Source organism: Apodemus sylvaticus, chromosome 1 (genome assembly GCF_947179515.1).
Source record: "Apodemus sylvaticus chromosome 1, mApoSyl1.1, whole genome shotgun sequence".
Lineage (NCBI taxonomy): Eukaryota > Metazoa > Chordata > Mammalia > Rodentia > Muridae > Apodemus > Apodemus sylvaticus.
Window position 1 is genome coordinate 122211880 of NC_067472.1, and position 26123 is coordinate 122238002.

Consider the following 26123-nt stretch of genomic DNA (forward strand, 5'->3'; position numbering starts at 1 on the left):
GAGTTCCAGTTTGTATTTTCTCAATTGCTTCCAGTTCCCCTTTTCAGGTCTTGGGTAGTTTTACTCACATTCTTTACCCATTTGATTGTATTTTTCCATATTTATTTGCTTCCTCCTTTAATTCCTCTACTTTTATTGATATTTTTCTGTATTTATTGATTATATTATCTTGTATTTTTCTATATTTATTTGGTTCATCCTTTAATACCTCTACTTGTTTTAATATATTTTTCTGTATTACTTGATTATATTTACCTATTTAATGGTATCTATCAGCTTTACAAAATTTGATTATGATCATCTTTATGTGCTTCAGTTTCTTAGGACATCCAGAGTTTTCTGTAGTAGGATAGTTGGGCTCCTGTGGTGCAATATTGCCCTGGGTCTTGACTGTGTTTTTACATTGTCCTTTAGACATCTTATTTTCTCCAGTGATGACTGTATGATCACAGGTGAGCTGTGAGCTAGTCAGCAGAGATCACAATACCTGACCAAGCTGGCTATCCCTCAGGTGGACCCCTCTGGCAAGGGATTGGTGAGGTAGTATTCCAACTGGATAGTTCCTGAGGGCCTCCACATGCTACCACAGTGATGCAGAATGGTCTTGATTCCAGCAACGCTCCTCAGGACTGAAGATCAAGCCAGGAGCTAGACAATGGAGGTCAGGGGACAGTAAGCAACTCATATCTTTATGCTGTGCCCTTTGGCAAACACTACTAGGAAGGGTTTGGTGGGAATGGTTTTCAAGTTAATTAGTCCTGGGGCCTGTACTCTTCAACTGGGAAGTAGGATACTCTTGTAGTTCCTCAAGTGTCCTCAGAACAGAAGGACAAGCCCAGATCTATACAATAAAGTTCAGAAGACCACACAACTCAAAACATAGCAATTTCTAATATGATTCCTACATGCCACCCAAATCAACTCCAAGTACCAGTCACATTGAGACATCAGGTTCCACAGTAAGGTCTGATTTGTACTTATCTTCTTATCTCAATGGTCTCATCCCTATTATATACAACAGAAAGTTATGCAGAAGAATTATTTATCAGGCAACTTGAATAATAACACCATTCAAGTGAATATCAGGTTGGTGTGACAGAAATAAACATATGGAGTTTTGATATTTGATTCATCATCTTTCTACAATGCTGTTAAGGCTCATGTAATACCTGATAAACATAGATATTACAGGCTTATCCAAATAGCTGCCATATTATTGTTGATCAAGGTGAAGTTTTCTTCCAAAACAAAATCTCACCCTCATGTCAGGAAAGTCCATGAATAGTTCAAATGTAATTTGTCTTTTAGATTTATTATTATTATTAATTATTATTATTACTACTATTATTATTATCATTATGTCAGACAGTCTCTTTATTTAGCTCAAACTGCTCTGCAACTCCTGCACTTCTACTGTCTCAGCCCCTTGAGCCACTATACAGTGATCAATATTTTTTTCATCTTTCAGAATTGTACATACTTTCCTGATTTACCTCTTACAGTCAAAATTCTTAGAAAATTCTTTGTTTTGGAAATCAAAATGTTCTATGGCCCTTTGCTACATTCCTTGGTACTAAAAATGTGCAATCAGCTATAATTACCAGTAGGTGGGAATATCCTACAAGACAAATTAGCCCCATTGTCAGGCTTTCTTTGAAAATTTCTGAACAATTAATTTCTCATTTCCTGTATTCAAGGAAATCACTTCTGCTTATGTTATGACAGGATTTGTAATTTTTTTACTGAAAAAAATCTCATAAACAGATGTTGACTAAAAATTGTGAATGATGCTTGTGCATTTTTAAATTCCCAATTTCCTTTCATCTTCTGTGTGTGAACTGCTCATCTTCACAAATGCAATGTAGAACAATGTCCTCTTGTTTCTCACTGTCAAACCCATTTTTTGAGACTTTATATGACAAACTTGTGGGAATTATGATGCAGTTTCATTCAAATATCTACAGTAAACAAAGGCAGATGTACCTTGGGTTGGAGGGAGTTAAATTTAATCTTATAGTTTATTAATTTTCTTGTTATAGGAACATCCAAGACTCCTACAAGAACATGGCATAGTTTATATTGATGCTGATTCTTCCATAATAGGTGAATATTGTTGGACTCATTAGAGAAAAATGATTCTTCTGGAGGTTTCAATTTAGTCAAAGAATTTCATCCTATCATAGAAAGATGCCCGTTAAGATGAAGTTAGGATACCTATGGCCGATTTCATGTCTTTTCCTTTGATTCAGGAATGAGTTCATGAGTTACTAAGAGCCATCTCCCCTACTGTATATCAGCGCTAGTGCAGGAAGACTGCATTCCTTAACACGCCTCTTCTATCAGAATCTCTTAAATATGGTTTTAATTACCTGTTGAATGGCTAAGTCACAAACTTAAATTTTTTATGACATATGTGAAATTTATCTATAGGGACTGGTGAGATGGACTAGCCATCAAAGGCAATTTGAGAGAAGCCTGACAAACTCAGGTGTATCCTAGGAATCCATTTAAAGATGGAATGTGAAAACTGACTCCAAAAAGTTGTATTTTGACTTTCACAGTTACACCATGATGCACAAACACAAACACACACACGCATGCACACACACACACTTTGTATGAGACAAATAGTGACCATTCTTAAATCATACTATTTTGGTGTTTGAGGTATAGCTAAATGATGTTATTATTGATGATTTTGAACATTTGATTTGTCCAGTATTTAAACACATCACTGGATTTAGATAATTAAATCATATCTGGTATGGGAACATAATTTTTAGGATTAAGAACAAGTAAGCATAGATTCAATGTGATTGAGATGTACAACCCTCAATTCATATTCCATTCTTTAGTTAAATGTTCATTTCTCAAGGGAAATAATAAAACTCATATCTGTTAATTTATGTTAATATATAAGCATAAATAACATAAAAACTTAAGTGATTTTTATCTATTTGCAAATTTTTTAAATAATAAAGTTTGTAAAATTGAAAAAAAATTAAAACCTTTACTCAAATTACCCTTAATGTCCTCTCCAAAATATCTGTCCTCATTGAATTTTAGGGTGTTTCTGTCATGTTAACTCTCATTTTACTGACCCATGTACCAGAAATATATTTGATGTTCTCTTAATTGCTGCCCATGTAATCTTTATGTGATATAGCTATCATGTGATATAAGTACATTTTTTTACCATAGTGAACAGAAGAGGACAGAGTGCGACTCAGAGAAGTCAAGTAACTTCCCATGGTTACCTGTGAGGAGAGGGTTGAGTTCAAAGTCATTCCTATCTGTTATGCTTTATTACCTCCTGTTATATCCTATAGAACTTTGGTATTATACATAAATGGTTGTAAATCCACATTTTCACACATAAAACATAAAATGTTTCATCTAGTAAATAAACATTGACTTATACTTACATAGTATAGTAACAACCAGAACAACAACCCAAACAAACAAAACAAAACAAAGTGACTACAGTAAAATAATAGAAGAACTTCTGTAGCACATTTAATAGGGCCATCTCTTTTCTGTTCTGTAACTGATGATGTGGAAATTGTCCCTTTATGCATATATACCTTTCTATATGATATATGAAGTGAATAGTAAGCCATGTATGTAATTCTTTGATCTCATGATATGTATATTTATATTGTAACAAAGGCCTTCATACCATCTTCCTCTACATATTGCATACAAAAACACTTATGTATCAATATAACATAATATATATATATATATATTATATACAATATTAATACACTATATTGATATTATATATTATATAGTAATATAATATCCATATATATCTGACATATATTGATACACAATATCTTTATGGTTAGTTGAAAATAGTCAACAATTTACAACCATAGGTAAAACTGCTGAGTAATTATTAGGCATAAATGTGTGTGTGTGTGTGTGTGTGTGTGTGTGTGTGTGTGTGTGTGTGTGTATGTGTGTGTGTGTGTGTCTGTGTCTGTGTCTGTGTCTGTGTGGGTGTGTGACATAGAACATATGAACATTCTGCTTCAGCCTCCTGGGTGCTGGGATTAAAATCCCACACCACTCAGCCTTCATTGACATGGATCTTACTTTGTGAATAAAAAATACCTAACAGTCCTGGAAGTAACCTTATTTTGTGGGCTACTCCTAGTTGTCAACTTGACTATATCTGGTATGAATTACAACCCAGAATTGAAAGGATCACCTGTGATCCAGATCTTGAGTGATGTGAAAAGCAGACTAATGACAAGAAAAGAGAATAGATTTTATGGAGTGTTATATTCAGGAGTCAATGAGATCCCTCTGAAAATTTAAGCTGAGCCCAAAGGATAAGCAACTCATGCAGATGTGGTGCAGAACACTGATTCAAGGTGAGGGAACACTATTTTTAAGAGGCTTAAGGAAAAGATTTTGGGTAGAATAGGATGTGAAGATTTGGAAAGATGGCCTGTTGATCTCTCTCCCCTAATCTTCGGGACAAGATTCAGCAGTCAGTGTCATAAAATTTAAATCATAGCTTAAGATTGAGAACATTAGAGGGTTTTTTTTTTTATTAAGTGCACTTTTGAAGGAATAATTCTATGTAGGGTTTAGCAATGGCCTTTATATAAGTTAATAACATAAATAAAACAAATCAACTGGCCAATTCTTCTGTTTCAGGAAACTATACTCTAAGAGTTGGTTGCACTCCACTGATGCACAGTTTAGTGTACAACCTAAAACAAGAGGTAAAGGGATGGAAACATATTTGCAGAATCTCTGCAAATGATATATTGGATGCAATTATTAATTTAAATATTTCTATTGTTTATAGCAATCTTTCTTTTTCTATTTATTTATTTATTTATTTATTTTATTTTATTTTATTTTTTTTTTTTTTTTGGATTTGGTTTTTTCGAGACAGGGTTTCTCTGTATAGCTCTGGCTGTCCTGGAACTTACTCTGTAGACCAGGCTAGCCTCGAACTCATAAATCCACCTGTCTCTGCCTCCCAGAGTGCTGGGATTACAGGCATGTGCCACCACTGCCCAGCACAATCTTTCTTTTCTAATGATAAATATTCTTCCCTGAACTTTCACAGCTAACCAACTATTTGTCCATAAGGCATATGCCATCTCTCCACACCTCTGTTAGTCAGGCTATAGGCTACATTCTGTCTACCATCTGTACTATGAAAATAAGGAAACTGACTTAACAAAGCAGCCCCTGGAGTTACATAGTAGCTGGAACTGCTGTTTAATTCCTTTACCCTATAATTACTTTTTGCCCCCTTGTATGGTAAAATTAGGTAACTCACGATGAATGACTTAATGACTTAAATGAAATTGCACCCATTTTTGAACAAAAACTAGGTTATTCCCTTCTTAATTTTTGCCTAGTACTCCAATCTTTTCCTCTATCACAAGGTCCTGACCTTCCTTCTAGCTCTATTAGTAGCAACAGATACAAAGCTGTTTGTAGGCACTGCCTACACTTCTATGTGCAAGGCTCTATAAGAGAGGATTTTGATAGGCAGTGCATATCTATCTGTACACAAGATCCAGATGTTCCTGTGTCAGCCTCCAGATTTGCAGAGTTGCAGGAGTATACCATCATTATAGATGCCTAACAGACTTTTGTGCCTGATCTAAAAATTACTGCAAAAAAATGAAATAAGCCACAAAACCTGGTCATGGGACATATTCAAATGCATTTCTAAGAAAAGCACATTTGCTTCCCATAGGAATTATAAATAAATCTTTGTATTCCAAACATGGAATTAAATCAGGAAGCATGATTACTTCTACAGGTATAAGACTATATTAATTAGTATTAGCATCTAATTATTTAATATCTGATCAATTAAGTGCAGTTTTATCAGTTACTCTGTAGCATGTAAAATGTAAATGCCTCAATCCCCATGTTTCAAAGAAATCTCAGTGTTCAAAAATTTAAGACAAGTTATGAGGAAGCTAGACTATTTGGGGGGTGGGTATTTTTTTTTTCGAGAAAGTGTTTCTCTGTATAGCCCTAGCTGTCCTAGAACTCACTCTGTAGACCAGGCTGACCTCGAACTCAGAAATCCACCTGCCTTTCCTTCCAAGAGTGCTGGGATTACAGGTGTGTGCCATGACTGCCAAGCTTTTTTTTCTTGCTTGCTTGACTATTTTTTTTTATCACCTGAATTAGTGACATTTTTCTACAGCTATAAAAATCCTACTGGGTCAGGCTTAATATATGTAATTCATAAAACTTCTCTTTTTTTCTTTCTTTGTTTTTTTCTTTCCTTGTTTCATTCTTTTCTTTGTTTAGAAAGAGTTTTTGCAATATTTAAATATATTTATTTGATAGATGGATAATTTTAATAATGTATTATTATATTTCTAAATTTATGTTTCTTAACAAAATGGAAAGTGAGTTTATAAATGTAAGTAAAATAATTTTGTTTCTTTACTACTATTTTATAGGTTAAGGCATAGATATATCTTTCTTTATAATTTTTCTACAGACAATTATTTGCTAATTTACTTTTCTTCTACTGTGAGATAAATCTAACTTATGTGCATATAATTATTAATGGGAACATTTATTAGAGTATATACTACATGAACCTCTACATTTTTGCAAATAAATTATTTTATGTTATAAGGGTTCAGTAAATTTTTAAGTCAAGAAATATTACACTTGACAATTATTAGGTATAAAACATTCTAAAGATTCTTCCCCTGAACCTAAATAACTGTGGATTCTTAGTGATGCTCAACTTAATAAATACTCTTGTACAATTTCATATATTCCAAATATAAATTTTAATAATAATGATTTTGTTTTGCTTCTTTTTGTTTTCACCCATAAAATCAGACAATGATTTTAAATCCTGAGGATTAATATAATCACAAAAAACAATCAATTAAAATAACTAGTCATTACATTCCATTATTTGTTATATAATCACTTCATTATGTATCATGTGAGACTTCTGCAGTCCTACTGACAAGAAGCAGTAACAAATGAGTATTTTCTTTGTTAAGAGAAGTATATGGTTTTGAGAATAATTTTCTTTGATATAGGAAAATTGTCCTGTGATTGTTTTTCTACAGACAATTATTTGCTAATTTGTTGAATTCTTTTCTGTATATCCCACATCTTCACACTTGCAGCTATACATATACAAACATTTACTCTTCAGAACGTTTTATTGTAATCTTTAATCCCTATGCTTTTTAATTGATCCCCAATTCAAGAGCACATTAAATAATCACCACACAGCCCCCACATAATTCACAGACACTAATAACATAGAGATCTCAACCCTTATTTTGCTGAAATGTACTTTAACTATTCACTTTCTTATTAATGGACACTTATGTTTATGTATTGGATTTGTGAGAATTCTCTTGTTCATAATTTGTATAGCTGTAAAGCCCAGATGAAGGTTTTAAAGGCAAATCGCTTTATGACAGCTGGAAAGAAAAGTGTCCTTCACCAGAGTTTATTGTAATGCCCAGGTATAGCAACAACCCACCCATTCTACGAATGGGTTAAGGAGTGAATATTTTGGCTATTAAAGTATATTTTAGTTCAATATTTTAGTAAGAAATAAACTACAAAATGCTCTAATATCTGACATTTGTCTTCACAATAAAATATTGTATTCAAAATAAAATATTTTCTTATATTTTGAAATTATATCTGAGTATTTCAAATTTTACTTCTGAGCAAGCTATATGAAAGATTCAGCATCTGAGTATCAAAGTACAAATTTGACATTTAATTTAAACTGAGGTTAGATGCACAGTGCACATTTGATTGGGGCCTGCAAAAATATCTCCTTTGGTGCTGGCTAATGACCAGAATAAAAAATTCTACAAAGGAGGAAGAAAAAAATCATTGGTGGACCAATGACGAAAGAAATAAAAAAAAAAATAATTTGAGACTCTCTCTCTCACTTTATCTCTCTCTCTCTCTCTCTCTCTCTCTCTCTCTCTCTCTCTCTCTCTGTCTCTCTCTCTCTCTCTCTCTCTCTCTCTCTCACACACACACACACACACACACACTGGATGAGGAATCAAGCTTCAAAGAATTCTAAAATCTTTATTTTTTTTCTCCTATAGTTTATACATCCCAGCAAAATCATTCAAGGAGCATAAAAATTACAATAAAACTTACCAAACATGTGAAAGATCTGTATGACAAGAACTTCAAGACTCTGAAAGAAGGAAATGGAAGAAGACCTCAAAATATGGGAAAACCTCCCATGCTCATGGATTGGTAAAATCAATATAGTTAAAACGGCCATTTTGCCAAAAGCAATCTACAGATTCAATGCAATACCCATCAAAATCCCAACTCAATTCTTCACAGAGTTAGAAAGAGCAATTATCAAATTCATCGGGAATAACAAAAAACCCATAATAGCTAAAACTATTCTCAGCAACAAAAGAAAGTCTGGGGGAATCAGTATCCCTGACCTCAAGCAATACTACAGAGCAATAGTGTTAAAAACTGCATGGTATTGGTACAGTGACAGGCAGGAGGATCAATGGAACAGGATTGAAGATCCAGAAATGAACCCACACACCTATGGCCACTTGATCCTCGACAAATAGGCTGAAAACATCCAATGGGAAAAAGATAGCCTTTTCAACAAATGATGCTGGTTCAACTGGAGGTCCGCATGCAGAAGAATGCAAATTAATCCATCCTTGTCTCCTTGTACTAAGCTCAAATCCAAATGGATCAAGGACCCCCACATAAAGCCAGACCCTCTGAAGGTAATAGAAAAGAAACTGGGGAAGACCCTTGAGGACATCGGCACAGGGAGAAAGTTTCTGAACAGAACACCAATAGTGTATGCTCTAAGAGCAAGAATTGACAAATGGACCTCAGAAAATTACAAAGTTTCTGTAAGGCAAATGACACCATCAAGAGGACAAATCGGCAACCAACAAATTGGGAAAAGATCTTCACCAATCCTACATCAGATAGAGGACTAATATCCAATATATATAAAGAACTCAAGAAGTTAGACTCCAGAAAACCAAACAACCCTATTAAAAAATGGGGTACAGAGTTAAACAAAGAATTCTCACCTGAAGAACTTCGGATGGCGGAGAAGCATCTTAAAAAATGCTCAACTTCACTAGTCATTAGGGAAATGCAAATCAAAACAACCCTGAGATTTCACCTTACACCAGTCAGAATGGCTAAGATTAAAAATTCAGGAGACAGCAGGTGGTGGAGAGGGTGTGGAGAAAGAGGAACACTCCTCCACTGCTGGTGGGGTTGCAAATTGGTACAACCACTCTGGAAATCAGTCTGGTGGTTCCTCCCAAAACTGGGCACCTCACTTCCAGAAGATCCTGCTATACCACTCCTGGGCATATACCCAGAGGATTCCCCACCATGTAATAAGGATACATGCTCTACTATGTTCATAGCAGCCCTATTTATAATTGCCAGATGCTGGAAAGAACCCAGGTATCCCTCAACAGAAGAGTGGATGCAAAAAATGTGGTATATCTACACAATGGAGGACTATTCAGCCATTAGAAACAATGAATTCATGAAATTCTTAGGCAAATGGATGGAGCTAGAGAACATCATACTAAGTGAGGTAACCCAGACTCAAAAGGTGAATCATGGTATGCACTCACTAATAAGTGGATATTAACCTAGAAAACTGGAATACCCAAAACATAATCTACACATCAAATGAGGTACAAGAAGAAAGGAAGAGTGGCCCCTTGTTCTGGAAAGACTCAGTGAAGCAGTATTCAGCAAAACCAGAACGGGGAAGTGGGAAGGGGTGGGTGGGAGGACAGGGGGAGAGAAAGAGCTTACGGGACTTTCGGGGAGTGGGGGGGGGCTAGAAAAGGGGAAATCATTTGAAATGTAAATAAAAAATATATCGAATAAAAAAAATTTAAACAAAAAAAAACTACTTTCTATATTTCTTTTAGTGAATCATTAGTTTAAAAAAAAATTAGTTCCTCAATACCTTTGCATAAAAATCATTTTTATGTCTTACACGTGTATAAACAGCAAATCATTCCCATAAAGCTACAAACATTCATAACTGAGCAACTTGTTATAAATTAACAAAAGTTTCAGCTAATAAGGTAATTTTCTCAACAGGTTGTCTTACGTGGCAGACTACAATTGTTACAAAGAAAGAATCAGTTATCTTAGTAATCATCTTAAAATGTAAACATAAAAATTTTAAAAGAATCACAAATGTAAACTTTTAATTAAAAAGAAGACATATCTATTTTAAATCTTCAGGGTACATAACCAACTACTAATTAACAGTTTTTATTAAATCTTTTCAGGAAGCTGAGGACAAAAATGCTAATAAATTACAACCTGATCACTAGCTTAGCTTCAGCAAAAGTCATGTAAGCCAGTGCTATTCGAGCTGCCACTGTTTTTATTTCCTGAGTGAAAAACAACTACAGGCTCAACAATTAAGACTGTGGCTTCTTGAACTTCATTTTGTTTTGTAAGATTTTCAATATCAAAGCCTTTGACAAAATCATCTTAACAAAATTCTCAAAATTCTTGAAAAATCATCATGCACTAATATTTTGACTGATAATGATAATGTGGACAGCTGGAGCCCTATTAGAATTTTCATATGACACATAGACTATGAAGGATGTGAAGACCATAAAGGCAGAGAGATGCTTCATGACAGCGTCAAGTACTCAGGACACTTAGTACTTACATCTCTACCTTTCTGTAGAACTGGTGGCCTGCAGTCTTTGAGTTAAGCTGTCTGTAATTCCTCTTTCAGCAGCCTTTCAATGGCCATCTAGTATCAAGGGCTCTACAAATGATACTGTGAAAAACAACTAATAGTTTTTAAAGAAAAGGGAGAATTATTTACGATACCTGATATTTGTACTTGGTCCATGTAAATGGACACAATGGTGAAAATGAAACAAAATTCCTGTCAAACATTTATCACGTATCAGTCTATAACTATTTCTTTTCCTAAATGCCATGAATTTAAGAAATATTTTTCTTCTCTGATTATATTATAACTGTGACTTGCTGGTTGTATCTTTACATGCAAGAAAAGGGAAATAAATATCTCAATAATTTGTAGAGGTAGAGATCTACAGTATGAATACTTTATAATGATCTGACCAACTTTATATCCTAATCTGAAAATGGCACTTTCCACTCACTAGTTTAAACAACAGACAGAGATGAAAAATATTTTGAGCAAAACTGTTTTCCAACCTCTGAAGTCTTTAAATAAATTGTGATTTATGAAAGTGCCCCTTTGTAGAATAGTATGGTAGAGGAGGTACATTTTTCATTACCAAAGACAGTATCTTATTTCAATTGTATGTATAATGCTATCATATTTGAAACAGTATGACTAGAATTTATTAATTGACCTCTGGTTTTGTAGAATGAACAGAGAACTCTGAACTAATTACTCTAATTTTGTCTCTCAGAATTAGCAAGCTGGGGTCTGGCAATGATTTTGAAGTGTTTTTCCAAAGACTTGGAATTGCTTCAGGCAGAGCCCAATATACTAATTATTGGATAAGTCTAAATTAATGGATCTTTAAGGATTAAGTATGGGTATATTTTAACTAAATTAATAAGTTCTACTTTAAGAAGTCCCTCAAGCATTAGAGGAAGTAGAGTACTGGAAAGGCACATAGAGCTGTCTCATTGGTTGGTTATCCTGCCTTTGTTACCCTGAGCCTGTACTCACATTTCCGTTACACTCATAGTTTTTGCAGAACTATTCACAATATTTTACCTTAAGTCACCAGTTCTCATGTTGTGTGTCTTGACCCCTTGTGAGTCAAATGACCCTTTTAGAGGTCATTATCATATATCCTTCTTATCAGATATATGCATTTTGATACATAACAATAGCAAAGTTACAGTTATAAAGTAACAACAAAAAGAGTTTTATGATTTTGTGTCACCAAAATATGAGGGACTCTATTAAAGGGTCACAGCATTATAAAGGTTGAGAAATACTACCTTAAATATTATGTTTTATTGATTCAGTGACTCAATATTGACATCATTTAAGATTGTGAGAATTAGGTTGGGCCCATCTTTCCTCACTTTCACTCTACATTGATCATATCCAGCCAGACATGACAATATTTGGAGCTTTGTAAGTTATTGTAGCTCAGAAAGTCAAGCAAAAAAAAACACTTAATAAAAATTGATAAATATTTTTATAAACAAAACCATAAATTATTTATTTCTTAGTGTGTGCTAAATCTTTGGTAAGTTTTAAAAATGTATACTTTATAAACTCTGAGTTAGTTCTCTGAAAGTTTCTTGTTAGTAGTTTATGAATCTTATGTTTAAAACATGTCTGTTTTCTATTTTAAAGTGAGAAGGCTTTTCTTTTTAATTTTGTTCTAATTTTCATCTAATTTGTTTTTTAATTTGTAAGTAACACCTTATGCATATACTTTTGTTTTTTCAGATATATGTTATTAAGGATAAAAAGCAATGAGTATTGTCTTACTTAGGTTTGTCAGTGATGTGATGAAACACCATGACAAAGACAGCTTGGGAAGAAAAGGATTATTAGGCTCACTCTTCAAGATCACTGGTCATTATCCTAGGAAGACCAGGAATAAACCCATAGGCAAAGAGTTAATGCAGAATCTATGGAGGGATGCTACTTACTGCCTTGCTTGTTCAGACTTGCACAGCTTGCTTTATTATACAACACAGGATCACCAGCACAGAGATGGCACCACTCACAATAATTTCGATACTTCCTCCATCAATCATAATTAACAAAAGGTGCTATAGGCTTATCAACAGCCTGATCTTATGGAAGCATTATCTCAAGTGAGGTTCCCTCTTCTCAGATAATTCCAGCTTGTGTCAAGTTAATGAAAACTAGCCAGCACAATTAATAAATTGATGATTCAATTCATTCAAGATGATTGAAAAGAAGAATACAGTCACAGGGAAAAGGATTGGATCTGACTCTAAATTCCTATTCTGCATAATTTATGGGAATATTCTGACAGCAATAAACATTTCTATGTCTTTTCTCTTAATGAAGTTACTTGCCCCCATCCAAGGATCTTTTGGGAGTAAAAAAGTTGTATGAGTTTTTATGAAGGTTTTGATGAAAATAGATATATTTAACATATATAAATTAACCAATCAAAATCCAGGAGTTTAGCAAATGTTCTTGATAATCAGTTTTGAATTCAGAATTAAACTCATCCATCATTAATACTGTGCAAGTTTCTGTCTATTCAGAATCATACTAAATGAAGTGTACTTATATCAGTAATAAAGGAATATAGTGAGAAAAGATGGAAACACATTGTCAGCAGTTCACTGTGAAGAAAGATCTTGATTTCCCCATAGGCAGCTTTCTTGTGCCTGTTTGAGTGTAGTGCCAGGGAAATGTTAGTGGTTCCCCCCAAAAAACAGACAAGAGCCAATCTGATGCACCTTATAGCAGAGTATTTATTCTATTAGAGCTATTTGCCCCCTATGCACCATCATTATGCCGGAGAGTTTTGATGGTGGAGCCTCAAATGTCTATAGGGGCAAGGCTTTAAAGTAATCAGCAATCAGTGGGTAAGTGTGCAAGCATCTAATTGGAAACCTACTGAGGTATTTAACATAATTGACTTGTGCTGGGATTCATAAACTTAATTTCTGCTTCCCTCTGCATTGGTGGTCGTTAGGCATGGAGTGGGCTTGTAACCTGTAGGAACAGGTTTGTTTTGTTAGGGTAATAACCTGGAGAGACTGGTCTTGTTGAGGGTGTAGCCTGGAAATACTAGTATTGTAGGGGATTAGCCTGGGGACAGGGTTTTGTTGAGAATCAACTGGGAAACTAATGATAGGCACTAGCCTGTTAGTTTAACTGAATTCTAATTTAGGTTAGGCTTTCTAAAATGGAGTCTGGATTCAAGATATTTAGCCTCTCATGAGCATTACCTCTGTCTCCTTAAAAAGACCACAATGTCATTACTGGGTTCCACTCTGTTTTCTCCACTGGTCAGAATACTGCCTCTTAGAGTTTTCTCCACAGCATTTTCAGTGATACATTATTCTGCTTCATAATATTGCTTCGTGTATGTTTAATAATTCCTCAACTCTTTCCTTAAATAATTCATTTTCTAATGCAGTGGAACATAGTCATTTCTTTGACCTCTCAACAAACTTCTATATCTCTTATATTTTGGTTGTCAGCTCTCAGAGGTGTTTCCCAAGGAATGTTTTTATATTGTTTTTGCAGCATGTGTACATGTTTTATATGTACATATATACAGTAGCCCTTTACTACATTATAAGAATTTAAGTTTACATGATCCCTGTGTTCAAAACGCCTTAATAATGCTACAGTAAATATAATGCTATAAGGTTTGTTATAAGTTATCGTAAAAAGATGCATGTTTTTTCTCCTAGAAAACTAACAATTTCAGCAGCTATCCTCTGTATCATAGTGTCTATGAAACATATAAGCTAGTAGAAAACTTTTATTATCCAACATTTAAATATCACCTCACTGTGGCGCAGGTTCAAGGTGCAATGGTATTTGAACTGGCCATTTCTTTAGTGCTTCCTTTGACTGTCAAAGTTATGCTGTAGCTCTGAAGAAGCATGCTCAAGCTATCTACAATATTTCAATGAAACATCCACAAGAGATGAAAGCTTACTTGATATCATTTGGTATGCTGCAATTTACCTTTCAAATTGGTTCCCATGTTTCTAATAATTTCTCATTGTTATTTTTAATGTACTAGATCAGATATTCTTTTCCCCTTGAGATCTGTTCTTAATTACATAGATGCTCAAAAATATATAAATACCTCATAAACTAGTTTCCTATATTTTTCCTATATTCCTTTAATGAAGTTTCCACATCATTATCTGCCTAGAGACCATTAAAAAACCACCAGAATTTGTTTCTTTTACTCCTGGGCTGGAAAGATTTTTCTGAATTGGCATCCAAAGTGATAAGACTGCAAACATTGCCAAATTTCCTTCTTTAGAAGCCATGTTCTAACAGTTTTTGATAGTTTGGCTTTCTGTTTCAGATTCACTGTTTTCTGCAGTCAATAATTTTACAAATGTTTCATCCAAGTACAACCAGAGATTGCAAGAGTTAGACAAAAGCAAGTATGCACTAAATCAATCAATCAATAAAAATATATATTTACATATATAATTATATGTAAATATATGTAAAATATTATTAATTCACATTTCCATTACTGAAATACCTTTGGAAAATGTTATATATTTCTGTCTTCACTCTAATGCATCCTGTTCAGTATTGTGTGTCACTCACATTTTCTTTGTGACATGAATTGCAACCACATAGCAGTACCTTCTTCCTTATAGACACTGAGATACAATTGAGCAACTTTAGTGTTGTCTCAAATATGTTATGGCTTCACTTGCTACATTTTCACTCCCTGTACATCATTCTCCATCTGAATTTCTTTATTCGTGGAGGGTGCTTCTCAATTTCTACTTGAAGTTGTTATGTTTACATACAGACCTTTCTATCCACCGCTAGTAAAAATTCTAAAAAAAAAATGAATAAATACTGTGAAGATGATATTTATAGAATTGCTGAGCAAATAGGATTAATTCAGTGTAAAACCAAACCATAAGAACAATTTGAGGCGGCGGCGGCAGCGGCAGCAGTGGCTGCTCCAGCTGAAGGGCCATCAGCAGTGGAACCAAGGCGTCACAGGGACCAGTTAGGCCCTGCGCCCACGACCACTGACCTTCGCTGACCAGCCGGACAGCAAGCAGCTGCAGTTGTGCGGCGCCTTTCCTGCACGGAGGCCACTTCAGAACTCGGCCTCCCACCAGTCAGGAGAGGAGGATCCATCTTGGTTCCGTACTCCAAGAATCGGACAGACTGAGGTACACAAACATAATCCGAGGCCAACACCGCGGTGGTCTGAGCCCGACGGGCGTTGGCCTGCACCCAGGCCCTGGGCGGGTCGGGGGGCCATCGGGGTGCCAACCCAACCAGGAGGTTTTTTGCCCAGGCCTGCGAGCGCGCCGCGGCCATTTTGCCTGCAGGACGACAGAGAGCTCAGGCGGGCAGACCTGTAACAGGCATAGCCTAAGGCTAACAAAGCGGGGGTCCAGGCCCCAAAAGGCACAGGACTGACCCCAAGAACTGGGCGGCTTGGTGGGCCATCTGTGAGTCAACCCGCCCAGGTGATTGTTAGCAAAGCAGACTCTCCCGGTGCTTTCAGGGAGCGCGGGCGCACACGCCCGCCATCCTAGTCACCTGGCAAACCCAATTAACAGTCAAAGCCGTAGGGGAACTTTGCTCGGACCTTGGCCTCCCAGGCTTTTGCCTGGACTCAGGGACTGGGCGGCCAGGCTAACCTTGTGTGCGATAGCCCGGTTGGCAGATCGGCTGCCCAGCGGAGTGAGCGGAACTCAGGGGAGGTCACAGTAGCATACACCGTCGGCACTCCCTGGGAGTGCACACGGGCTCCATCTGCTCCACAGACACAATCTGGGGCAAGGCCTCAGGCAGAAGGCCTTAGCTCTACTCTCTCCGCTTCCGGATCCAGATCAGTCTGGGCGGCAGCATTACATCTCCAAGTCCTGCAAGTGGCTAGCTGGGTTTCCGGGCGGCCAGCTGGGAGAAGTCAGTGTGCTCCAGTGAATCCAGCGGGCCCCAGCGGGAGCCTTCGGGTGCCTGCTTTGGGATCTGAACAGCCTGGGCAGCAGCACACTGTCTACAAGCAGTGCAGGAGGTAAGCTGTGCACCAGAGGCCAACTGGGAAGGGGCAGCTTGCACTGGTGAGTCCAGCACTGACAAGATAAACTAACACCAGTGAGATCTAGATGGCAAAAGGCAAACGCAGGAACGTCACTAACAGAAATCAAGGCAATATGGCAACATCTGAACCCAATTCTCCTCTACCAACATGTCCTGGATACCCCATCACACCAGTAAAACAAGATTTGGATTTAAAATCACTGGTCATGATGCTGGTACAGGAACACATGAAGGTCATACGTAAAGAAATTCAGGAGACAATGGATCAAAAGGTAGAAGCCCTTGCAAGGGAAACACAAAAATCATTGAAAGAAATCCAGGAGAATACAAAAGCCAACAAGGAGGAAATGCAAAAAACACTTAAAGAAATACAGGAGAACTTTGCTCAACAGGCTGAGGTCATGAAAGACGAAACACAAAAATCTCTTAAAGAAATACAGGAGAACTTTGGTCAACAGGCTGAGCTCATGAATGAGAAAACACAAAAATCTCTTAAAGAATTACAGGAAAACACAAACATGCAAGTGAAGGAGCTAAGCAAAACCATCCAGGATCTAAAATCAGAAGTAGAAACAACTAAGAAAACTCAAAGGGAGACAACTTTGGAGATAGAAAGCCTTGGGAAGAAATCAGGGGACAGAGATACAAATATCAACAACAGAATACAAGAGATAGAAGAAAGAATCTCAGATGCTGAAGATTCCATAGAAACCATGGTCTCAACAGTTAAAGAAAATGCAAAATGCAAAAAGCTTGTAACCCAAAATATCCAGGAAATCCAGGACACAATGAGAAGACCAAACCTAAGGATTATAGGCATAGAGGAGAGTGAAGATTTACAACTTAAAGGGCCAGCAAATATCTTCAATAAAATTATGGAAGAAAACTTCCCTAACCTAAAGAGAGAGATGCCCATGAATATACAAGAAGCCTACAGAACTCCAAACAGACTGGACCAGAACAGAAATACTTCCCGTCACATAATAATCAAAACACCAAATGTTCTAAACAAAGAAAGAATACTAAAGGCAGTAAGAGAAAAAGGCCAAGTAACATATAAAGGAAGACCTATCAGAATCACAGCAGACTTTTCACCTGAGACTATGAAGGCTAGAAGGTCCTGGGCAGATCTCATGCAGACTCTAAGAGAACACAAATGCCAACCAAAACTACTATATCCAGCAAAACTCTCAATCACCATAGAGGGAGAAACTAAGATATTTCATGACAAAACCAAGTTTACCCAATATCTATCCACAAACCCGGCCCTAAAAAGGATAATAGGAGGACAACACCAATACAAGGAGGGAAACTTCACCCTGGAAAAAGCAAGATAGTAACCTTTCATCAAACCCAAAAGAAGTTAAGCATTCAAATTTAAAAAATAACGTCAAAAATGATAGGAAGTAACAATCACTATTCCTTAATATCTCTTAACATCAATGGACTTAATGCCCCAATAAAAAGACACAGACTAACTGAATGGATACGTAAACAGGACCCTACATTTTGCTGCTTACAGGAAACACACCTCAGGGTCAAAGACAAACACTACCTTAGAGTAAAAGGCTGGAAGACAATTTTACAAGCAAATGGTCTCAGGAAACAAGCTGGAGTAGCCATTTTAATATCAGATAAAATTGACTTTCAACCCAAAGTCATCAAAAGAGACCCTGAGGGACACTTCTTGCTGGTCAAAGGAAAAATACAAAAAGAAGAACTGACAATCCTGAACATCTATGCCCCAAATGTAAGGGCACCCTCTTTTGTAAAAGAAACTTTATTAAAACTAAAAGCACACATTGCACCTAACACAATAATTGTGGGTGACTTCAACACTGCACTTTCCTCAATGGACCGATCAGGAAAACAGAAACTAAACAGGGACACAATGAAACTAATTGAAGCTTTGGACCAATTAGATTTAACAGATATATATAGAACATTCTATCCTAAAACAAAAGAATATACCTTTTTCTCAGCACCTCATGGTACCTTCTCCAAAATCGACCATATAATTGGTCACAAGACAGACCTCAACAAATATAAGAAGATCGAACTAATCCCATGCCTCCTATCTGATCACTATGGAGTAAAAGTGGTCTTCAATAGCAACAGAAACAACAGAAAGCCCACATACACGTGGAAACTGAACAATACTCTACTCAATGATACCTTGGTCAAGGAAGAAATAAAGAAAGAAATTAAAGAATTTTTAGAACACAATGAAAATGAAAACACAACATACCCAAATCTATGGGACACAATGAAAGCAGTGCTAAGAGGAAAACTCATAGCCCTGAGTGCCTCCAAAAAGAAAATGGAGAGAGCATACATTACCAGCTTAATGACACACCTGAAAGCCCTGGAACAAAAAGAAGCTATTTCGCCCAGGAGGAGTAGAAGGCAGGAAATCATCAAACTCAGGGCCGAAATCAATCAAGTAGAAACAAAGAGAACCATACAAAAAATCAACAATACCAGGAGCTGGTTCTTTGAGAAAATCAACAAGATAGATAAACCCTTAGCCAGAATGACCAAAGGGCACAGAGAAAGTATCCAAATTAACAAACTTAGAAATGAAAAGGGAGATATAACAACGGAAACTGAGGAAATCCAAAAAATCATCAGATCCTACTACAAGAGCCTATACTCAACACAACTGGAGAATCTGGAGGAAATGGACAATTTCCTTGACAGATACCAAATACCAAAATTAAATCAGGACCAACTAGACCATCTAAACAGTCCCATAATGCCTAAAGAAATAGAAGGAGTCATAGAAAGTCTTCCAACCAAAAAAAGCACAGGACCAGATGGCTTCAGTGCAGAATTCTACCAGACCTTCAAAGAAGAGTTAACACCAATACTCTTCAAACTATTCCACAAAATAGAAACAGAAGGAACACTACCCAATTCCTTCTACGAAGCCACAATTACGCTGATACCAAAGCCACACAAAGATCCAACAAAGAAAGAGAACTTCAGACCAATTTCCCTTATGAACATCGATGCAAAAATACTCAATAAAATTCTTGCCAACCGAATCCAAGAACACATCAAAACGATCATCCACCATGATCAAGTAGGCTTTATCCCAGGAATGCAGGGTTGGTTCAATATACGGAAATCCATCAATACAATCCACTACATAAACAAACTCAAAGAACAAAACCACATGGTCATTTCATTGGATGCTGAAAAAGCATTTGACAAAATTCAGCATCCCTTCATGCTTAAAGTCTTGGAGAGAACAGGAATTCAAGGCCCATACCTAAACATAGTAAAAGCAATATACAGCAAACCGGTAGCCAGCATCAAACTAAATGGAGAGAAACTTGAAGCAATCCCACTGAAATCAGGGACCAGACAAGGCTGCCCCCTTTCTCCTTATCTTTTCAATATTGTACTTGAGGTACTAGCTCGGGCAATTCGACAACATAAGGAGGTCAAAGGGATACAAATTGGAAAGGAAGAAGTCAAACTATCATTATTTGCAGACGACATGATCGTCTACCTAAGTGACCCAAAGAACTCCACTAGAGAGCTCCTACAGCTGATAAACAACTTCAGCAAAGTGGCAGGTTATAAAGTCAACTCAAGCAAATCAGTGGCCTTCCTATACTCAAAGGATAAGCAGGCTGAGAAAGAAATTAGGGAAATGACCCCCTTCACAATAGCCACAAACAGTATAAAGTATCTTGGGGTGACTCTTACCAAACATGTGAAAGATCTGTATGACAAGAACTTCAAGACTCTGAAGAAGGAAATGGAAGAAGACCTCAAAAAATGGGAAAACCTCCCATGCTCATGGATCGGCAGAATCAATATAGTTAAAATGGCCATTTTGCCTAAAGCACTATACAGATTCAATGCAATACCCATCAAAATCCCAACTCAATTCTTCACAGAGCTAGAAAGAGCAATTATCAAATTCATCTGGAACAACAAAAAACCCAGGATAGCTAAAACTATTCTCAGCAACAAAAGGAAATCTGGGGGAATCAGTATCCCTGACCTCAAGCAATACTACAGAGCAATAGTGTTAAAAACTGCATGGTATTGGTACAGTGACAGACAGGAGGATCAATGGAACAGGATTGAAGATCCAGAAATGAACCCACACACCTATGGCCACTTGATCCTCGACAAAGAGGCTGAAAACATCCAATGGAAAAAAGATAGCCTTTTCAACAAATGGTGCTGGTTCAACTGGAGGTCAGCATGCAGAAGAATGCGAATTGATCCATCCTTGTCTCCTTGTACTAAGCTCAAATCCAAATGGATCAAGGACCTCCACATAAAGCCAGACACTCTGAAGCTAATAGAAAAAAAACTGGGGAAGACCCTTGAGGACATCGGTACAGGGAGAAAGTTTCTGAACAGAACACCAATAGCGTATGCTCTAAGAGCAAGAATTGACAAATGGGACCTCATAAAATTACAAAGTTTCTGTAAGGCAAAGGACACCATCAAGAGGACAAATCGGCAACCAACAAATTGGGAAAAGATCTTCACCAATCCTACATCAGATAGAGGGCTAATATCCAATATATATAAAGAACTCAAGAAGTTAGACTCCAGAAAACCAAACAACCCTATTAAAAAATGGGGTACAGAGTTAAACAAAGAATTCTCACCTGAAGAACTTCAGATGGCGGAGAAGCATCTTAAAAAATGCTCAACTTCATTAGTCATTAGGGAAATGCAAATCAAAACAACCCTAAGATTTCATCTTACACCAGTCAGAATGGCTAAGATTAAAAATTCAGGAGACAGCAGGTGTTGGAGAGGGTGTGGAGAAAGAGGAACACTCCTCCACTGCTGGTGGGGTTGCAAATTGGTACAACCACTCTGGAAATCAGTCTGGCGGTTCCTCCGAAAACTGGGCACCTTACTTCCAGAAGATCCTGCTATACCACTCCTGGGCATATACCCAGAAGACTCCCCACCATGTAATAAGGATACATGTTCTACTATGTTCATAGCAGCCCTATTTGTAATTGCCAGATGCTGGAAAGAACCCAGGTATCCCTCAACAGAAGAGTGGATGCAAAAAATGTGGTATATCTACACAATGGAGTACTATTCAGCCATTAGAAACAATGAATTCATGAAATTCTTAGGCAAATGGATGGAGCTAGAGAATATCATACTAAGTGAGGTAACCCAGACTCAAAAGGTGAATCATGGTATGCACTCACTAATAAGTGGATATTAACCTAGAAAACTGGAATACCCAAAACATAATCCACACATCAAATGAGGTACAAGAAGAAAGGAGGAGTGGCCCCTGGTTCTGGAAAGACTCAGTGAAACAGTATTCAGCAAAACCAGAACGGGGAAGTGGGAAGGGGTGGGTGGGAGGACAGGGGAAGAGAAGGGGGCTTGCGGGACTTTCGGGGAGTGGGGGGGCTAGAAAAGGGGAAATCATTTGAAATGTAAATAAATTATATCGAAGAATAAAAAAAAAAAAGAAAAAAAAAATAAATAAATAAATAATCTCTACAGAAAACAGAAAAAAAAAAAAAAAAAAAAAAAAAAAAAAAGAACAATTTGAAAATATTACAATACTGACCCTGTTTCATTGCAAAACTATAACCTGGCAAACTTATCCTTAGTTTGCAAAATGAAGTAAGTTATAATCTTATATAATGTGAAATGTTGCTCTAAATTTAAACTTACTATAAAAGAATTCACAAGAGTAAGGGACTCTTTCATGTTACTATAATTAAGATAATAGAAAAATGAAAATATAGATAAACTAATGAATAAAAAAATCTATGTATTAAATGATATTTTTAAGTAATTTTATCATGGCATAATTGTAGTACAAAATTCAGTTGAACTACCCAGGACTTGTTGGATTTTTATTTACAGCCACATCCTCCCCCTTAACAACATGCTTTCCCTTAGGAATTTGAAGTCTTTAAGAGGGTTCACTGCATACTTAAATACTAATAAAAAAATAAAGTAAGGACCAAATATTTGACAAATTCTTCTTTAGTCGAAAGAATATTATACTGTGCCACCTGTTGAGTATTTGTAGTTTGCATAAATGTATTAGAAACTAATAGAGTTTTTTATTTCAATTTTGATAAGAATCTCTTATGTTAACAGTAAGAATAAACCCAGGCTAATTAAGACTTATTTCTGAATGCATTAAAGTTAGATTCACATTTTTTCAACCAGCATGTTACTGTTTTATTGTTCATAATTTTGTTGAATAATATTTTATGGGATTTTTGACATATGGCGAGTATACAGGCTGGTATTTGACTTTAGTTTATTAATTGAGTTTTTCAGATTATACTATAATTACATCATCTCTACCTTTACCTCACTACAAACTTTCCATATCCTCTTTGGACTTTTAGAAATCAGGAGCTCATTTTTCACTAAGGTTGTTATAATATTTCTAAATTCTTAAGTACAACCTGTTCAACATTACATTTTCCTATAATTTTACTGATATCCTTTTTTCCCCATGATTTTATTTTTTCATTCACTTTATGTCCCAAATACAGCCTGCCAATTCCCAGTCCTTCTTCTTACAAGGACCTTCCCCCACTACGCCTTCATTTCACATCTGAGAAGAGGAAGTTCTCCTTGGGTACCTACTGGGTACCTTTGTGATTTTTAAAATTCATGACTTTATTTTTTATTAATTATTGTTAGAAATATTTCTTTTTATTGAATATAATTTTCATTTACATTTCAGGTGGCAAAACCTTTCCCACTTTCTGACAGTGAATTCCTCTGCCACATTTTTGGCTGAAACCATGTATTCTCTTTGTTTGATGGTTTAGTCCTTGGGAATCCTGGGGTGTCTGGGTGGCTGAAATCATTGTTCTTCTCTTGGGACTGTAAACCCCTTCAGCACCTCCAGTCTGCTCTCCAACTCTTCCACTGGGGACTCCATGCCCAATCCAATGGTTGACTGCTAGCATATGCCTCTGTATGTATAAGGCTCTGGCAGGGCCCCACCGGAGACAACCATGACATGCTACTTTTGGTATATACTTCTTGTCCTCCATAATAGTGTCAGGATTTGGTGACTATTTATAGGATGAATCCCCAGGTTCCTTGATTAGAGTCACACCAAGTAATATAATATTATTTGTGACTTTTGTGAAGGGAGTCATTTCCCTAATTTCCTTCTCAGCATGTTTATCCTTTGAGTGAATGAAGGCTACTGATTTGTTTGAGTTAATTTTATATTTGGCCACTTTGCTGATGGTGTTTATCAGCCTTAGAGGCTCTCTGGTGGAAGTTTTGTGGTCGCTTAAGTATATAATCATTTCATCTGCAAATAGTGATACTTTGATTTCTTCCTTTCCAATTTGTATCGATTTGACTTTATTTTGTTGTCTGATTGCTATGGCTAGGACTTCAAGTACTATATTGAATAGATAGGGAGAGCCTTGTCTGGTCCCCAATTTTAGTGGTATTGCTTCAAGTTTCTCTCCATTTGGTTTGATATTGGCTACCAGGTTGCAGAATATTGCTTTCACTATGTTTAGGTATGGACCTTGGATTCCTGATCTCTCCAAGATTTTATCATGAAGGCATGCTGGATTTTGTCAAAAGACTTTTCAGCATCTAATGAAATGGCCATGTGGTTTTTTTCTTTGAGTTGTTTATGTAGTGGATTATATTGAGGGACTTCCGTATATTGAACCATCCCAGCATTCCTGGGATGAAGCCTACTTGATCATGGTGAATTATAGTTTTGATGCATTCTTGGATTTATTTGGCCAGAATTTTGTTGAGTATTTTTGCATCAATGATCATAAAGGAGATGGGTTTGAAGTTCTCTTTTCTTGTTTGGTCTTTGTTTGGTTTAGGTATAAGCGTTATTGTGGCTCCATAGAATGAGTTGAGTAGTGTTCCTTGAATTTCTATTCCATGGAATAGTTTGAAGGGTGTCAGTATTAGTTCTTCTTTGAAGATATGATAGAATTTCACACTAAATCCATCTGGTCCTGGGCTTTTTTTATGAGAGAATATTAACAACTGCTTCTATTTCCTCAGGACTTATGGGACTATTTAGATGGTTTATCTGATCCTGTTTTAATGTTGGCACCTGGTATATATCTAGAAAGTTGTCCATTACATCCAGATTTTCAAACTTTTTTTAGTACAAGCTCTTGTAGTAGGAACTAATGATTTTTTGAATTTCCACAGTTTCTGATATTATGTGTCCCTTTTCCTTTCTGATTTTATTAATTTGGGTGGTGCCTCTGTGCCCGCCCTCTGGTTAGTCTGGCTAAGGGTTTATCTTTCTTGTTGATGTTCTCAAATAACAAGCTCCTGGTTTTATTGATTCTCTGTGTAGTTATTTTTGTTTCTATTTGGTTGATTTTGGTCCTGAGTTTTATTATTTCCTGATGCCTACTCCTCTTGTGTGTATTTGCTTCATTTTGTTCTAGAGCTTTCAGGAGTACTGTAAAGCTGTTAGTGTAAGCTCTCTCTATTTTCTTCTTGGAGGCACTTAAAGCTATGAGTTTTCCTCTTAGCACTGCTTTCATTGTCTCCCATCATTTTTGGTATGATGTGTCTTCATTTTCATTAAATTCTAAAAAGTCTTTAATTTCTGTCTTTACTTCTTCTTTGGCCAAGCTATCATTGAGAATTGCTTGGTAAAGACCACATGTATGTGTGTTTTCCATTGTTTTTGTTTGAACTTAAGACCAGCCTTAGGCAGTGGTGATCTGATAAGTTGCATGGAATAATTTCAACATTTCTCTATCTATCGCAGCCAGTTTTGAGACAAATTTTATAGTCAATTTTGGAGAAGGTACCATAAGGTCCTGAGAAGAAGGTATATTCTTTTGCTTGAGGATGGAATGTTCTATAAATATCTGTTGGATGCATTTGTTCCATATCTTCAGTTACTTTCACTGTGTCTCTGTTTATTTTCTGTTTCCATGATTTTTTCCATGGTTGAGAGTGGGGTGTTGATGTCTGCCATTATTATTGTGTATTATTTTGGCCACTCCAGCTTGTTTCTTGGGATCATTTGCTTAGAAAATTGTTTTCCAATCTTTGACTTTGAAGTAATGATTGCATTTGTCCCTGAGGATTTTTGTATGCAGCAAAATATTGGGTCCTGTTTACTTATCAAATCTGTTAGTCTATGTCTTTTTATTAGGGAATTGAAGCCATTGATGTTAGGAGATATTAAGGAAAAGTGATTGTTGTTTACTGTTATCTTCTTTGTTAAAGATGAAATTCTGTTTGTGTAGCTATCTTCTTTTGTGTTTTTTAAAGGATTACTGTATTGCTTTTTTCCAGGGAGCAGTTTCCCTCCTTGTATTGGTATTTTCCACCGATACAAGCTTTG

The 26123-nt window shown here is 36.4% G+C and overlaps 1 pseudogene; it reads left to right on the plus strand.

Moving 5' to 3' along the window:
• Positions 1-905: 905 nt before the first annotated feature.
• LOC127686366 (glutamate carboxypeptidase 2-like) overlaps positions 906-26123 on the plus strand; it is a 48741-nt pseudogene continuing 23523 nt past the window's right edge.